We start from the raw sequence: 18,067 nt of genomic DNA, 5'->3' as shown, positions 1-18,067 counted from the left end.
AAAAAAGGACTAAAGATGAAAAGAGTTTGAACTACGCTGTTCAAATCTTTAACTGGAAAATAAATGTTTTATCATATGAAATCTCCAACTATTAATTTTTTTGGTCTTAAGGTATTGTCCACTTCTAATTCTAGAGTTTTTCTTTCAACTTTTAGTTGGTTAAGTTTTTAAACAAGAGACAAAATTTAAATACTCTTTCTCAAATTTCTTACAATTATTTAGAAAAGAGAACAAACTTAAGGACTAATAAATTCAATTTTGTAGCTTTTGATAATTAAAAAATATTTATCAACCATATTCCAGGTTAATGGGCTTATAGACTTTTTCGTTTACCTCAACCACAGTAAAAAAATACATTTTACATTGTGACCCAATCCACGTGTACTTCTCTACACATAAATGACTAATCTGCTGACCCACGTAAACTGTGAGATAAATGTGTGCTGTTTTAAGCTGAACAAAAAAACCCATAAGTTGGACTGATGCATTTTTTAAGTTTAATTGTGCAGGAAAAATAAAATAGCTGTGATGTCTCCCCTTTTTGGAAAACTGATTCTGTAAGTTTTATATCTGTGACATTCAGGCTTTGTAATGTATCTTTTCATTTGAACAGCAGATTGTTTATGTGTCTGTACATAAATGACAGTAATTCTATGAAATACTACTTACCTTTACTGCCATGCAGTCTGATATTTTTTGTTCCATTCTATTCTATTTAATTTTTAGAAGAGCCATTAAAGTGATGGGCTATGGCCTGCTGTTTGAAAACCTTAACTTCCGTCATCCCGTGTTTAAGAAACAGCAGTGATTAAAGACTCCAGGGGTAGATGTTTGATTTCATATCCTGGCTCCACCACCTCCTAGCTCTGTGATTCTGTTCAGGTTCCCTTTCCTCTGTGATCCAGCCTCCTCATCTGTAAAATGAGGATAACAACAAATCTGCTTTCTAGGGCCATTGTCAGAATTGGTAGTTATACACAAAATACTTGTAAAGCTTGCTTCAAAGTCCCCACTACATGATAAGAATTCCATACATATTATCATCATCATTATTGCTATTAATCACCCACCAGGTGTTGTCTGAATCCATGTACAGTCCATGGTACCAGGCACTCTCAGACATTCCAAAAACCCACTGCTCTCTTAACTCATCTTTTACTGGATTGATAAATTGTAACCATGACAAACTGGCTTTTATAGATTAGTGAGATATGTTTGTCACTTCATCAAAGTAAAGTGTTTGCCTAGGTTTTATAAAAAAAAAAAAAAATTAACTTCTGTATAATTACCAAGCAGCTACCCCTCAGAGTCAAAGAATAATTTTGTCACAGACGGTGCTTATCAAAGTCACAAATAACTCTGAAAGGAGATTCCAGAGATTTGAGATTCATTTTCAGATGATGTTTATGGTCTTTCCCTCTGGTGAGGAAACATGTTTTAAGAAGTTATTTAAAATCTTGATTGTTGTCATTAGAATTTTTACTCATTCAGATTCACACAGCTTGAGGCACCTTATTTGATATCTACGGCACTAATTATATTATCAAACATTGCCTTTTTTCCCTCTTTTAGAATGTCACAAGAAGGAAAAAACAATAATTTCCCTTGAAGTCATAATGTTCTAAATAGACATTCAGAATTTTATTACTTACCACCTATATCAGCAACAATGTCATTTTTTTTACAAGATGAAGACTAGAATAAAAGTAATTCCAGAGTTTTAAATTGTGTATTAGTATTACTATTACATCATTTGAATTCTATTAACTTTGGCCAAGTATACCAGACAGTCATTACACTAGAATCTCCCTAATGACATTACAGTTCCAAGAGTACCACTTTCTGAACTGCTACCTAAACTGATTTTAGATGATTAAGGTAGCCAAAGAGTTACTGTGAAAATCACACAAATTAGACAGAAACTGGCTTTACTCTGATATTCCTCAGTTTCCATACTTGCTTTCACTCCTCTGCCAGAACTACTTCCATACTTGCTTTCACTCCTCTGCCAGAACTATGCGCTTGCTTATTTTTCTTGTCAAGTTCTTTGAGGCTTCTCCTAAGTAGAATAATTGTATTATGTGGTAGCAAGGAGTGGTATTGGGTAGCTGGGTAGCGTAGAGAGGACTATGGGACTTACTACATGTGAGGGCAGATGTTTCAAGACTTGATTACCCTCTACAGTAAAATTATATCAAGAGGTAATAGGATGTATCTGTGGAGGTAACCATCCTAAAAATGGTTAATAATCTGAAGCTTAAAAAGATCTGTGAATTCCCAGATCTAAAGTAAAGAGGATATGTCTTAGTGAAATATAAAGAATGTGCAAGTCAAGTAAATTTGTATTAGAGTCTATTGAATACAGTTAGCAATTAATTGTTGTTTGGGGTTATCGATTCATTCATTTAACATTTGATCACCATCATTATCCTCCACAGAATAAAAGCCTCCTAATCTTTCCATGGCAGCCAGAAAGATTTTTAGAAATGCAAATCTAACCAATTCTTTCTTCTGCCTAGAATCCTTCAGTGGAAACTCATTGTTTCTTTCTTTTTTTTTTTAAGATTTTATTTATTTATTTTTAGAGAAGGGAAGGGAGGGAGAAAGAGAGGGAGGGAAACATCAGTGTGTTGTTGCATCTCACCTGCCCCCTACTGGGGACCTGGCCTGCAACCCAGACATGTGCCCTACAGTGGGAATCAACCAGCGACCCTTCGGTTCGCAGGCCGGCGTTCAGTCCACTGAGCCACACCAGCCAGGGCTCATTATTCTTTTTTATGATTTTGTTTATTTCCCAATTATAGCTGACATACAATATTATAGTATTAGTTTTAGGTGTACAACATAGTAATTAGACATGTATATAATTTTTAATTAATTAATTAATTATTACAGAGAGGGGAAGGGAGGGAGAAAGAGAGGGAGAGAACCATCAGTGTGCGAGGGGTATACCAATTAGTTACCTCTTGTGTGCTCCCAGCTGGGGACCTGGCCTGAAACCCAGGCACATGCCCTGACTGGGAATCAAACTGGTGTTGCTTCTGTCCGCAGGTCAGCACTCAATCCACTGAGCCACACCACCCAGGGCTAGACATGTATATAATTTATGAAGTGATCACCCTGAGTTTACTACCAACTTGATACAGCTAGCACACTACCTGGCCAAATAGTAGGTGCTCCATAGATCTTTGTTGATGAATGAACACACATTTATTGTGTGCTTGCTGCAGCCTGCTACAGCCTACTCCATGCCAGGCAATGTGTTGGGTTCTACGGGGACACAGGTCAATAAGAGAGGGTGTCTGCCTTCAAGGGATCAGACTTGCAAACAAACTGCTACCACAGAGTGTAAGAGCTTTGAAACAAAGAAGGTAACAGGTGCTTTGGGAGGAGGGAGAACCAAGTACCAACTGTCAGAAACATGAAAACAAGTTTTTCTATTTGGCACATGCCAGGCTCTGAACTAAAACCTGTCTTATCTCCTTCATTCAATCCTCATGACAACCCCATGTGGCGGTTAAGGATCTTGCCTACGGCCACAGCCAGTATTTAAATCCAGCTTATCCAGGTCTTCTAGCTTCAAAGCAGAAAGCTACACATATATACGCTCAACAGCTGACACAATGAGTCCCTGTGAATATGACCAGCCATTCCATCATGCTCTGTTAGAAATTTAGAAGGCACCCAAAACAGCCAATTTAAAAATTGATTTAAATTTTTAAAATATTGAGTATGTAACTCATTTACATGCTTTCCCCACATTTTTTTATAGATAATGCATTCTTACAGTTCAAACATTTATTTTTTAAATTACAGTTTATATTCAATTTTATTAGTTTCAGGTGTACAGCATAGTGGTTAGACACTTCTATATTTTACAAAGTGGTCCCCCCAATATTTCAAGTTCCCGTGGCACCACACATAGTTACTACAATATTATTGACTACATTCCCTATGCTGTACTTTATGTCCCCTTGACTATTTTGTAACTACCATTATAGTTCTTAATATCTTCATCTTTTTCACCCAGTCTCCCCAACCTCCTTCCCTCTGGTAACCATCAGTCTGTTCTCTCACAGTTTAAACATTAAAAAATAAATAAACAAGTTCAGTTAAATTTTCCCACTCCTCTCTCCCATTGGCTCACATTCAGACTAACCAAATGTAGTCCTGGTTATATATACTTCATGCATTCTTTCAGAATTTCTTTATGAATATACAAATAAAATATATGTTCTTATCTTGCTTCATTTTTTCCCACAAAAAGTAGCATACCCATAACATACATACTGTCTTGTACTTTGTTTTTGTTAGTGATACATATCTTGAAGATATTTCTGTATCATTAGTGCATCATTCTTTCTTGCCAGCATAGTATTCCATTTCATGGCTATATTACAGTTTATTTAACCAGTTCCTTATTGATAGACTTTTTTTTTTTTTTGCTATTACGAACAATGTTGCAATGGATAATCTTGTACATAGGTCAATTAGCAAGTGTACAAGTATATTTGAAGGATAAATCCTAGTATTGTATTGCTGGGTCAAAGGGTATATACATTTGTTATTTTGATAGATATTGCCAAATCCTCCTCTCTGGGGACTCAATCAATTTATAGTCAACCAGCAGTAAATGAGAGCACCTGTTTTGCCACAGTCTAACACATAGTGTTAACACACTTCTCGTTATTTGCCAATGTAAGGGTTGAAAAATAGCACCACAGCATTTTTCTCATTATAAGTGAGGTTGAACATTTTTTAAAAAATATTTAACAGTTTGTATTGCCTTCTCTTTGAACCATCTATTCGCATTCTTTGTTCATTTTTCTTCCTGTTGGTCTTTTTCTCTGTGTTTGATAGGAGCTTTTTCTATATAAGGAAGATTAACTTCTGCTTGTGATATAAGTTACAGCCATTTTCCTGTAATATTGTGTTAGCAGTTCTATCCAGTCCCAGCAAAACATGCATTAGATATGATATAAAATTATTCAAAAGGAGGAGGCAAATTATCATTATTTGAACACGGTTATATAGCTAGATAATTTTAAAATTGACTCAAATTAATAACGCTAACTGAATTCCTCCAGATAAAGGAAATGGAAAATAGTGCTGGGTCCAAAAAGAAGATATTAGGTAATATACACACAGTAAGACTATTTCTATATACTAGGTATAAGAAAATATGATGAAAAAGAGACTTTGTTCATAATAACTACAAAAAAGTGAAGTACATAGAAGGAATTTTGATAAGAATCTTATATGAAGAAAAATACAAAACTTTATTCAAGTCCAAGTTATTGGGTGAGGAAATTACACATTTGAAAGAGGTCACTTATCATTTTATAGGTTTAATGCCATTAACAAGACAAAATAACTTAAATTTGAAAAAAGTCTTAAGTTTATGTATAAAAATAAAAATCATGGATATACACATATACATATATTTTAATTCTGAAAAGGATAGTTGTGAGGATAGATTTCACTCTAACAGGTGTTCACATATATTGTAAAACACCAATAATTAAAAGAGTGTAATATTAGTGCAATATTAAATAGATGAATCAGTAGACCAGATACATACCCAACTGTAAATAAGATGATCTATAGTAACAAAAGGCACACAACGTAATTGGTAAAAAATTATAGTTTTAGTAATAACTAATGCTTACTGCAATGTATATACTCTGTATGGCACTCTTCTAAATTCTATATGTATACCAATTTAAGTAATCCTTGTTTCAGTCTTATGAGATAGATGCTATTTAACTGATGAGGAAACTAATCTTCAAGGAGAGTAAGTAATTTGTTCTAGGTCATACATACAGCTAGAAAGTGGCAGAGCAGGCCTTAATCTAGGCAGTTTGGCTCCAGAGCCTGTGATCTGAATAATTAGTAATCAGGATAACTAATCACCAATTTGTAAAAAGGAAAAAAATAGGCAAAAATACTGTAATGATGCATATTTAAAAGTCCACTATAGACTGTCATAAATCTCTCTCATGTAATTCCTTTCCTTTGCTTTCTACATTTCTGTTTAAAGTCTTGCAATTATAAATCTTTTTTTAATTGAACAAAATAAATGGGATATTTAGAATTTTTAAAAATCTGTGATTGTGCATAAATTCTCATTTTGTTTATCAAGTTGAAATATATCACTTATTCTTTCTTATTCCTATTTCAAACACTGATGATCTGTCTTCCTTAAAAGAATGCTGTCAGTCCTCCTCATTGTCTCCTACTGTTCACCCTGAATAAAAAAGGACAAGATAAGTCCTATAAATTAGGATAATTTAGGACAGTGTTGGTATAGATTCTCAGGCATATGAAAGTTACTCAAAAACTATCAGTAGCATACTCATAGTTTTGCTAAGTGTCTCAGGTGTGGATTTGGACATTAGTTAAAATCTGAAATGAAAAAGATAGTATATTTACTTAGTTGTGGGATGGAATTTTTAATAAATAAAATATTTAAGAACATCAAATTCATGTTTTTTAAGTCTCTAAAAACAGTATCTGACTGCCAAAACATTCAGTAACTCAGTAAAGTAAATGATAAAAGACCACTGGAAAAAAATGCCTTCACCTCTACAGCAGAGAGACAGAAAGCTCCAGCGGCTGAGCCTGATAGATTTTGATCCTAGTTGTTCCCTATGAATAAAGCCTCAAGGTGACAAGATTCACCTCCTTCATTTTTACCTATATCAGAAAGCTTACGGGTTAATTTCTTAACTGTGAAGTTTTTTAAAGCAAACATTTATGAGAAAAATAAAAGGACGGTTTAAGTTCTTCCTCAGGTTTATGTCTACTTTTAATGTTGTCCTTACTTAAGATGAAGCAGCAGAGGTAGCAGAAAGAACACTGGATGTGGAATCAGAGAAAGGGTGACGTAACTGTGTCATTGGTCAGTGTATGTCTTTTAAATAGTCATGACCTCACCTTTGAGCCCCAGATTCCTCATCTACGAATTAAGGCTGTCCTGCATAGGATTGCTTAGAGCAGCAATTGTCAACCGTTTTCATCTCATGGCACACATAAAAATAATTACTAAAATTCTGCAGCACATCAAAAAATATATTTTTGACCATCTGACAAAAAAAAAAAAAAGGTATAATTTTGATTCATTCACACAAGGCAGCTATTGTTGTATTGACTGTTGTCATTTTTTTATTTGACTATCTAAGGTAAAAGAGGTCAGTGCCCCTGACTAAATAACCAGGTATTACATGTTTTAAAAAATTTTGTAGTAGCCCTGGCCAGGTGGCTCAGTTAGTTGGAGCATCATCCCGTACACCAAAAGGTTGTGTGTTTGATTCCTGCTCAGGGCACATACCTAGGTTGCAGGTTTGATTCCCAGGTCAGGGCACATAGGGGAGGCAATTGATTATCAACTGATGGATGTTTCTCTCTTGTGTAGATATTGCTCTCCCTCTCTCTCTTCCTCCTTTCCCCTCAGTGGTCCTGGGATCTGTCTCTTGCTTCAACAGGGTTTGGATGGAATAGACCTAAGGATGCCCCTTCTTTCCAACTACCCTCCAACCTCTTTTCTAGTCACCACCTTTGGAATCAACTCAGCCTCCTCAGCCTCTGAGACCAGCCAACACCGTTTTTCTTGTTTTGTTTTGTTTTGTTTTGTTACCTCAATTCTTCATTGCTGAAAAACCATAAGCTCCCAAATTCATCAGAATTATTCCACCAGTGTGGAAGCTGCAGTCAACTGCCCGGCCAACATGCACCTGCAGGTCTCTCACACCTACCTCTCTCCAGGTTTCTATATTAACCATGAGGATGTGGCTCTTCAAGGCATGGGCCACTTCTTCTGAGAATTGGCCAAGGTGAAGTGTGAGGGCACTGAGCATCTCTTAAGTTGCAAAACCAGTGTGGTGGCCGCATTCTCCTCCAGGACTTGGTGAAGCCTTCCCAAGATGAGTGGGGTGAAACTCAGGACACCATGGATGCTGCCATGGTCCTGAAGAAGAACCAAAACCAGGCCCTTTTGGACCTGCCTGCCCTGGGTTCTGCCTGCACAGACCCTCATCTCTGTAACTTCCTGGAGAACCATGTCCTGAATGAGGAGGTGAAACACATCAAGAAAGTGGATGACCACCTGATTAACATCCCCTGGCTGGGGATCTCTTGGAAAGGCTCACCCTCAAGAACAACTAAGAAGCCTTTGGAGTCGACAGGTCTTTGGGGGCCCCTTCTGCATTTCTCTTATCAAAGCTCTCTGGTAATCTGGCTTTTACCTGAGCCTCTCCCTGAAACCACTAAACACCCTTTTAACCACCCTGGAATCCTTTCCTGTGCATTGGACCAAATGGAAACAATAAAGCTTTTGGCAGCAATAAATAAATAAATAAACTAACAAACAATAATCATGTTCTCAGGGTGAGGATAAAAATAAAATAAAATAAAATAAAATCAATAAACATATCCTTGGGCGAGGATTAAAAAAAGTTAAAAAATTCTTGCAGTAGAATTGTACCCCTGAAACCTATATGATTTAATTAACCAATGTCACCCCAATAAATTCAATTAATAATAAGTTAATTAATTATTTTTAAAAATTCTTGCATCACACTGGTTGAGAATCTCTAGCTTAAAGGGACAACTGAGGTGGTATATGTGAAAGTAATTATAAAAAGAAAAGGTGCTCTACATTTGCCTCGCCTTATGTTTAAGGCCTTCATGTCAATGTTGCTGTCAAGTTATATGACTGAAAAAGTTGCTTTGTGACCACCCTCTCCTGCCATCACTCCACCCAGATTCTGGTCCTTCTATCCTGAATCTACTCACTGTTCCCTGAGTAATATTCTAGGCTTTCTTTCTCCTCACATTTTGGCACAGTAAATAACTTATTTGTCTCAAAACACTTACCCACTAGACTTCTAGAACATCATTTATGCCTGGTTTTCCTCCTGTCCTAGTTTTATTTTCTGGAATCTTTATCTTTTCCCAAACTTTTAAATATTGATATTTCCAAGCTTACTTCTGAGAGTTCTCTTCTAAACTCACATGTATTTCCTTGGAGATCTCATCAAAGTCACATGCTGCTGAGCACTAGGCTCTCCATGATCTCCCACTGCATAGCTCTCTGATTTTATCTCCTGCTGCATTGCTCTCCCACATGCTTAGTTCTAGTTTCACTGGCCTCCTCAGGGTCTTTACATTTATTGTTCTTCCTTACACAGTTCCTCCCTTACTTACTTCACCCAAGTCTCTGCTCAGATGTCATCTCCTTTGTGAGTCCTTCCCTTGACCATCTTATCTAAAATGGCACACACCACCCCAGACGCACTCTTATCCCTTATCCTTCTTGTCATTTATACATTTTTTTGTTTATGTGTTTATTATCTCTCCCCACAGGAGAGCATAGACTTTTCTGTCTTGTTCACTGATACATCTCCAGAGCCTACAGACTGGCACATAGTAAGCACTGTAAATGTTGGAATAAATGTATAAATAAATGAATCCTGCTTCCTCTGACTGGAATGCCATTCAGCTGCCTAATACCTACTCACTCTTAAAGAGCAATGTAAATATTAGTACTTCCCTTAAGTACCCTTTCCTGATTGACCAAACTAGTTTAGTTTTTCAACCTCTGTGTGTTCTTAATACCTTCTAGTTATGCTAAATGCATAGAACATCTTAGTTGTTTGTTTACTTGTTTGCTCCCCTACCTCACTGCTGTGTCTTTTGTTTTAATCAGGGGCATAGCAAATAGCTTGTGGGGAATGGAACTGTGCTCAGTAAATGTTTAGAGAGTGAGTGATGGCTGCATAAATGATGAATGAACTAATTTAGAAAAATATGAAACACTTCATGAATTCGTGTATCATCCGTGTGCAAGAACCAGGCTAATCTCTGTATCTTTCCAATTTTAGTATATGTGCTGCCAAAGTGAGCACAAAAATTACTATATTTGATAAGCACAAATTATCATGTAGGCATTCATAGTTTTTATTTCAGAACAGATTCCTAAATGAAATTCTATTCAGATAAGATAGAGACACCTGATTTAGATATTTAACTGAATGGAAAAGAGGGTTGATAAAAGAATGCAAATAATTTCATATTTATTCATTCATTCCATTCACTCACTCATTCATTCAAGAAATATTTACTAAGAGCCTTCCATATACCAGGCAGCATGTTCTAGGCACTAGAGATATAATTATGGACAAAGCAAATTCCTTGCCCCTAATAGAGTTTGTTCCCATTGACAAAATGGAACCGTGTTTTGTGCAGAGCATGCAGCTTGGTTCTACTTAATTTTTTATTTGACACTGACACACCTAGATCTCAAGTTTAAAATATTTTCATTTAAACATTTTTATTCTTTAATATAAAGAGTATTTACATATTATACATGTAGAGAGAGAGAAGGTAAACATAATAAAATGTCAACAATTAGCAACTCTAGGCAAAAGATATATAGTTGTTCATTTTCCTATTCTTGCAAATTTTTTACAGATTTGAAAAAATTTTAAAGCTAAAATTAGAAGATAAAACACATGCTTACTTGTATTTTCATCTTATTAATTTTTAAATATGTTCTTTTTTAAAAGATTTCATTTTTATTGCTTTTTAGAGAGAGAGAAAGGGAGGGAGAGAGGGAGAGAAACATCAATGTGCAAGAGGTACATTGATCAGCTGCTTCTTGCATGCTCCCACCTGGGGATCTGGCCACAAGCGAGGCATGGATCCTGACCAGGAATTGAACCAGTGACCCTCTGATTCTCAGACTGGCCCTCAATCCACTGAGCCACACCAGTCAAGGCATTAATCTTATTAATTTTTAAAATTCTATGAATGTTGCTAAACTATTGTTCAAAAAGTCTAGTGACACACACACACATACTCACACATTAAATTTGAGAGTGCCTACTTCTATAATTTTTTTCCAGCACAAGATGTTGTTTAATAGTTATTTTAATTTTTATTTTCCTAGCTACTATTTTCATATATTTGTTGGCTACTTGGATTCTTCCTCTGTGGATTGCCTGTTCATGTTCTTTGCCCTGTTTGCTCTTGGTTTGCTTGTCTTTTTCTTATCAGTTTGCAATGATATTAACTTTTTGCCTGTCACATGTGTTGCAGATATTTTTAGCAGTCATGATTTTCATTATGGCTTTTGTGCCTTTTTCATTATCATTGTTTATCCTTTTGCATAGTCATACAGGTCTCTCTTTTTAAATTTGGGCTTCTGACTTTCCTGAGTTGGCTTTGCACTTCTGATATAAGTTTATAAGCTGCCTTTCTTATACAAGTTTATATAAGTTTTTTTAATATTTTACTCTAATTACATATTATAACTTTTTACATCTAAATCTTTACTCTATATGGAATATAGTTTAGCATTTAGAATGTAGGAGGTAGAGGTCTCGTGTTATTTTCTAACAAATATTAAATAAGCAAACAGGACAGACAGAAAACTACATTAGCCATAAAAATACAGAAAATTAGCTCTATCTGCTTCTTTTTCACAGCTGGTGAGACCTGTCCTTTAGATCTCTCAAGTGCTAGCTTCTTTGGTGGTTCTTGATGTATTATCAAACTGAATCCAGGATCAACTGCATTTCTGACTCCAGTTAGAACACATTGTACATGTAATATATGTCTGCCATAGAATATACGGGAAATATAGAAATGTGCTCTTGAGATGATATCATAATTTTGGCAGTAAATATGTGACCCAGCATCTTATCAAACAATACCAGAATTGTGTTCACTTGATATAAAATTGGTTTCAGTCTCAAAACTTGAGTAGTGGTCATATTTCAGTTGCGTTCTGTGGAGTCTGGGGGGTGTAAAGCTGGCAGAGGGTAGATGGAGCTCCAGGCCCCCAGACCCTGACGCTGGATCCAACCAGGTAGGCCTCTATAACATTTCATTTAAAAAGGCTTTAAAGTACAATCTACAAAGAAAACCAATGCTCAAAAGCAGGATTACAAAATTGTAGTATATTTATTTTTCTTTCAAACTGATACTATTTCTTACACTTAAAATAATAGTAATTTGGACAACCCACTGTCTGACCAAACTTTGCCCGCCCTCACCCAGCCCTTTCCTCAATCACTCCTCAGACTCAAGTTCATTGATCTCTTCTCTCTCTCTCCCTTTGGGCTGATTTCCTCTGCCTTCATTTCTTCCTTCTCTATCCTGTAGCTCTTTGTCCTTTCCTTTGACTCCACATTCCCTTGCCTTTTTGTGGTTCCACCTGCAAAGGGGCCCTCAGGACTGCCAGGCTAAGACAAGTGTTTCCTGTGATTCACAACAGCCTTTTTAAACCTCCACAAATCTTTGACCCTCCCACCTCATCCTCTAAGAATGACCTCACCTCCTTCTTTAAGGAAAACAGAAAGCTTTAAAAGGAACTCTCCCGACTTCCTGCCTCCAAAATAACACTCCTCCTTTCCACCTATTAAGGCTATTTTTTCCACCTATGCTGTGGATCACACGCCACCCCCGTTCTCTAGGGCATTGCACTATTAATCATCCTCCTTCTCTGAATCTTGAATCTCTCTGGCTCACTAGTCTTTAACCCGGTCAGTTATAACTCAACAATTTGATAGAATCAGCATGAGGCTCCTCCTGTCTATCTATTTATAGACACTTCTGTGATGCTCCTGTGCCCATGGACCCAAATGTTCTTCTTATTATCCTGACTCCTTTTGGCAAGCTGCTTAAGTTTACCAAAGAAGCAGTGAAAACTAGCTAAAAGAAATCTTTATGCATATACACTTGACCCTTGAACAACACAGGTTTGAATTGAGCAGGTCCACTTATATACACATTTTTTTTCATTAAATACTGTAGCCCTGGTTAGGTAGCTCAGTTGGTTAGAGCGTTGTCCCAATATACCAAGGTTGTGGGTTCAATCCTGGGTCAGGACACATGCGAGACTCAACCAATGAATACATAAACAAGTGGAACAATAAACTGATGTGTTTTCTCTCTCTTTCCCTTCCTCTTGGTCTGTAAAATAAATAACTAAATAAAAATACTGTAAATGTATTTTCTCTTCCTTATGATTTTCTTAATAACATTTTATTTTCTCTAGCTTACTTTATTTTTTCAACTGATGTTTTTGGTTACACAGAAAAAGGGAGGGAGGGAAGAGATGGAAAAACTTAACCAAGTTACTGAAAATAATATTGGAATAATTGTCAAGTGTTATACCACGATAACTATGAAAAGGATGGCCTAACTTCTTAATCTGTTGATGAGTCAGATGCATCTCTTTTGAAGCTAGTAGTTAGTGAGACAGGTTGGCAGAAATTAACAATTTTTAGAGATCCAAGGATCCAAATAACCTACCAAATAACTGGCCTCAGAAACTAAACTTGCTGTTACATACATCTCATAGACAAAGAAGAGATGACACATAATCCACAATAAGGGACTTGATGTCCTTAATATTCCTGACACAGCATTTGGACCAAAAGTCATACAAACAGACTTAGCACAGGATGCCTAGTAATTTCTTTCCCGCTATTCCCAACTCTCCTATCTAAAATTTAAAAGATAAGTGCATATATTTGAGGCTCTTTTGGTTTTTAAGTTCTCTAGTTTTCATTGCCCGGATGGTGAGTATCAGCAAACCATTCTTATTTATTTGTTTAGACTTTTACATTTAAGTGCACTTATTATTTGTCTTCATAACTAACTATTCCTTGACACACTTGTATTAAGTAGTATCAGAAAGCAAGATACCTTGTTGATATTGAAATAGTTTCCTGCTAAGGGCCTTTGCTAAATTAAGATTTAATCACATCCCTTATCTTCTATAGAAAGGTGATTTTAAGAAATGTCCTTTCAAAGAAATACTTCCTATATCTTTTGCAAAGTCAAATCAAAGACATCCATTTATTCATTCACTTAACAAATATTTATTGAATCATGATTACATGCCAGGACACAAACATGAATGTAACCTAGTCCCTACCCTGAAGGAGAATACAACCTAAGAAATTGCAGACAAATAAATCATAATGTAGTGTTATTGTATCTGTAATTAGAAGCATAAATAAAGTGCAATGGGAGCAAAAGGAGAGGGAGGGAGTAATTCAGCCTCAGGGTTATGGAAAGCTTCTTAGGTATGGACATAAAAAAGTTGGATACTGAAGGTTGAGAAGAGCTACTCTGACCAAGAGGGAAGTAGAGTCCTGGCTGGTGTGGCACAGTTGTTTCCAGCATCAATCCTTAAACTGCAAGGTCGAAGGTTTGATTCCTGGTTGGGACACATGCCTATGTTGCAGCTGGGTCTCCTGCGGGGCATGTTCAAGGAAGTGATCCCAAAATCTTCTCCCACAGTGATGTTTCTCTACCTCTCTTCCTCCCTCCCTTCCCCTAGAAAACAGTCACTGGGGTGGACAAATGTCACTAGGAAGGATCCAGAGATGAGACCAGGAAAGTAGAGTAGGGTCCACTTTTAAAAAGACTTGGGGTATAATGGATCACATTTAAGGCCCCTGAGTCAGATTGTCCTGTGTATACAATTTACCATTGAATAGCCATGGAAACCTTGGGTGGCAATACACTAAGTCTAATTTCCTCATTTGTAAAATAGAAATGCATTTGTTCAACAGCATTTATTGATCACTTACTGTGGGCCAAACACATAACAATAATGCCAGCCTAACAGAGTTGTTGTGAGGACAAGTTAATAAATGTAAAGCATTTTGAATGGTGCCTGACCCATAGAAAGCACTGACTAAATGTCTGTTAAACATATGAATTATTATAATGTTAAAATGGCTTCTTCCATGACTAAGAATGTGCTTTTTATCCTGAAAATAACAGAGCACTGTTTCAGATTTCTAGGGAAACCCTGGCTGATCTGGCTCAGCGGACTGAGTGCTGGCCCATAAACTGAAGGGTTGCAGTTCGATTCCTAGTCAGGGCACATGCCTGGGTTGCAGGCTGGGTCGCCAGTCAGGGGCATGTGAAAGACAACCGATTGATGTATCTCTCACCGGATGTTTGTCTCCCTCTCTTTCTCCCTCCCTTTCCCTTTCTCTAAAAATAAATAAATAAAATCTTTAAAAAAAAAAAGACTTCTAGGGGAGGAACACCAATGGATTTCTGGATTTCACTTTAGAAAGATTATTTGCTGCAAAAGAGGATAGAGGGGAAGATTGGATAGAGAGATTAGAGATGGGAAGAAAAATTAGAAGGTGATTACAAAAGTCCAAGATTTAGGACTTAACATGTATTAGTGGGGATGGGATTGGAAATGAAGAAAGAAATCTTAGAAATGTTTAGGTGACAGAACCTGATAATTGATATGGAGATGAAGAATCAAAGGTGACCTTCACATTTTTGGCATGGGAGACAGGATTAATGATGTCCTTCAGCAAGAGAAGTCATATAAGAAACTGACATGATGCGGACAGAGGTTAGAGAAAAAAATTATGACAGTGTCCAGCTTGGGACAATAGGAATGGGATGTAGATAATAACTTTAATATTGTATATGTTGTTATTGTCAATACATTTGAAACTCCTCATGGTGTTGAACCTCAGTTAGGTCTTCCTTCTTTTCCCAATATGATCATTACCCTGATTTTTGTACTTATAATTATTTATTTTTCTTCAGTTTTATGATATATACAGATTTTCTTAAATAGATCTTCTTTTCATTGTGTTTTTCATATTACATGTATTCTTCTCTGCCTTTTAATTCCCCCAACATTAAGTTTGTAAGATTCATCTATGATGATATATGTGACTATAGTACCTTCATTTTCACTGTTATGTAATATTCTATCACATGAATATAAAACTACTTATCCATTCTGCTATGCATGAGCATTTGGGCTGTTTTCTTTCTTTCCTTAAAAAAAAAAACCAGTGATATCATGAGCTTCTTTGTGCATGCCTACTGATAAATAATGCAAGAGGATTTGTAGCTATGATTTGAATTACTAGGTGGAAGGATATTCATATTCTTCAATTTTCTTAAATAATACATAATTGTGTTCCGGAGTAATTTCACCTACTGAAATTCCACAAGCAGTTTATAATATACCCTTACTAGCATGTGCTATTATATGATTTTTTTTACTTTTTGCTAACCCAGAGGTTATAAAGTAGTGTCTCATTGTAATTTGCATTTCCAGTTCTCTGATTACTAATGAAGTTGTGCATCTTTTCAAATGTTTTTTGACCATTCAAGATTCCCCATCTATGAAATGCTCCTTTGTATCTTTTGCCTTATTTGGTAATTATCTTTTGGCTAAGTATTTCATAAGTACTGGACACAAAGCTAAGGGTATTCACATAGGTTATCTCATTTATCCTCACAACCTATTGCCTTGAATCTTTTTTTTTGGAGCAAGGGATTTATATATGTTAATAAGTCTTTGCTGCTGTATAAGATATCTATCTATAGATTGAAAGAAAAAGGAACATACAGTACTTGTAAGTTTCTAACCTATTAACAGTGTTATGAGTCCAGACCTAACACATTTATTTTAGGAATGACCTTAATTTTGGCTCTATTTCACAAATACTATCTGAAAGCAGCATTAGTTTTATCAGTTAAAGAGTTAGATATTTTTCATCAAAAATATTCTGCATTTAGAGCATTGTCCTGACACGCCAAAGGTGTGTGTTCTATCTCCCGTCAGGGCACATACAAGAATCCACCAATGAATGGATGAATAAGTGGCACAACAAATTGATCTCTCTCTCTCTCTCTCATAAACAAACAAATAAATCGTGCATTTGAAAAAGAGGATTATAAAACACAGTAAGGGGGTCCTGGTTTAGCCCCTTGCTAGTTCAAGTGTGGGACACAGACCAGCAGCAGTAACAGCACCAGCAGCTTGCTGGAAATGCGGATTCATGAGTCTCACCCAGCTCTGCTGAATCAGGATCTACATTTTAAAAGATCCACAGGTGTCTCCTTTGGCACTTTATGAATTTTGAGGAAGGTGGTTAGCTAAATGATGGTAGACACTATGTGTGAGATCTGGTTAGCACTGAGGTTGAAAGGATATCTTTGTTTTTCTAGAACATATAGAGCAAACTATGCCTGGCGTTTTTAGGTGTATTTGAATCTCTTTGAGGCCCACGTAGGTGAATGGAACTGAAAACAAGTGAGCTGCATTGATCCATCAGGTAGGATTCTGGTTTCACAGCCTCAGGAAAATAAAACAGAATAAAACAATTTAACTCGAAACAGATCTACTTGAGGTCCAATTTGTATTCTATTTTTTTCCAGAATGACCCATACAATTGATCCAACTCTCCACTTCATTTTGAATGTGATTCTAGTCTGACAGTCTTCCATTAATGAGTTCAAATAATAGACCATGGAAATCGTTTGTACCAACAAGCCTTGTTTGACAGATAGGACAAATGAAACATCAAGCAATTAAGTGAGAGATCACACAGTAGGAAGTACTCAAGGACTCTAGTTAGTAAGGGCTCGAGACCCAGTCCTGGGCTTTTCCCATTAAATTAGATTAGGGATTTCCCTGCACTCTAGCAAACATCTTCTGGACCAAACAGACTAAAATTCAGTTTTGTTTTGTTTTTTAATGATCAGGAAAATAAGTTACTATTTGGGGAAAACAGCCTGTTAATCCAAAAACAACTTTCTGCAACTTTCAAAATGAAAAAATTCTGCAAAATTTCTGTTGTCCTGCAAAAACAACAGAAAGCAACTTTCTGAATGAAAAAATTCTGCAACACCCACTTTTTTTAATCCCTATAACAATTGTAAAGCCGCATAGTAACTTAAGTGGCACCATCTTCCATGCTCCTTTCTAACTCTGCTGCAGCTTTTGGACCCAAGGAAACAACTGACAGACTTTTCCACTCTTTTCAGCATATCCCATCTTACAATTCAAAGTAGTGACTCTGGTGACTTTCTAACCCCTAAATTACATGGATTAGGCCAACTCCACACTTATGCAGTGGCTCCACCTCCAGAAAGGCAGAGGTGGAGTGACCCTATTGTTCTGGGCTTCCTTTCTTTGTCTGCTCCCAGCCTCGGGCCAGTCACCTTAAGCCATCCTTCAGAGATCTAAAAAAAGGCCTGGGGCTTTCCCTGCTGCTGG

At 36.4% G+C, this 18,067-nt stretch overlaps 1 non-coding gene and 1 pseudogene across 1 annotated transcript; one reads left to right on the top strand and one right to left on the bottom strand.

Annotated features, from left to right (window-relative positions):
- The first annotated feature begins 742 nt into the window (after nucleotides 1–742).
- Nucleotides 743–18,017, top strand: LOC129081383 (ferritin light chain-like; annotated as a pseudogene).
- LOC129081407 (U6 spliceosomal RNA) lies at nucleotides 9,802–9,905 on the bottom strand. The gene has a single exon (XR_008530306.1). It is a non-coding gene; the product is annotated as a U6 spliceosomal RNA (small nuclear RNA).
- Nucleotides 18,018–18,067: the final 50 nt, after the last annotated feature.

Source organism: Pteronotus mesoamericanus, unplaced genomic scaffold (assembly GCF_021234165.1).
Source record: "Pteronotus mesoamericanus isolate MK-2021 breed Mesoamerican mustached bat unplaced genomic scaffold, CSHL_Meso_final contig_98, whole genome shotgun sequence".
NCBI lineage: Eukaryota > Metazoa > Chordata > Mammalia > Chiroptera > Mormoopidae > Pteronotus > Pteronotus mesoamericanus.
Note: the sequence above shows the minus strand (reverse complement) of the source record. Positions and strands in the feature narration are given on the sequence as shown.